Source organism: Hylaeus anthracinus, unplaced genomic scaffold (assembly GCF_026225885.1).
Source record: "Hylaeus anthracinus isolate JK02 unplaced genomic scaffold, UHH_iyHylAnth1.0_haploid 2, whole genome shotgun sequence".
Taxonomy (NCBI): domain Eukaryota; kingdom Metazoa; phylum Arthropoda; class Insecta; order Hymenoptera; family Colletidae; genus Hylaeus; species Hylaeus anthracinus.
Window position 1 is genome coordinate 6,732,893 of NW_026534838.1, and position 648 is coordinate 6,733,540.

Below are 648 nucleotides of genomic sequence, written 5' to 3' on the forward strand. Positions count from 1 at the left end.
TGAATGAGTGAGGTGAGTTAGTGAGGTGAGTGAGTGGGTTGAGTGAGAGTGAGAGTGAGAGTGAGAGTGAAAGTGAGAGTGAGAGAGAGAGAGAGTTAACAAATTTTTTTTTTATAAATTATGCAAGATATTCGTCAATCGAACAAAGTATAAAATAAGAATAAAAAAAATACACAGCAGCTTGGGATCGAACTAGCGATATCTTATGTACGATACTACGATCAGTGATAACATGCAGGCTAAGTTTTTGCGCCCATGTACTGCCAGAATGACCGTCAACAGTGTCGTGTCTAGGGTAACAGGTGTGGGATGCTATGACTATTGTTGATATGAGCACGAAATCATGAATATATTTGTCCCTATTATTTATATATTGTCTATAATTGTCAGAGAAGTTCGTTAGCGTGGTTAGCGTCGCGACACGTGCTCGTCTGATTAAAAGAAAATAAAGAAAAGAAAATCCAAAAAGCTGTGTTCTATATACGAGTACGAGATTACCTTCTCCCGGCAAAAGTAATTGTTCCATAAAAGTTTAGGCGTAGAAATACGCTATATTTGTAGAGATAGTGGCGCCATCGGTGAGAAAACGCCCAAGCTTGTAGAAAAAACTGTTTCCAGTGTTGCTGCTAGATGGCGCCAGTAACTAAA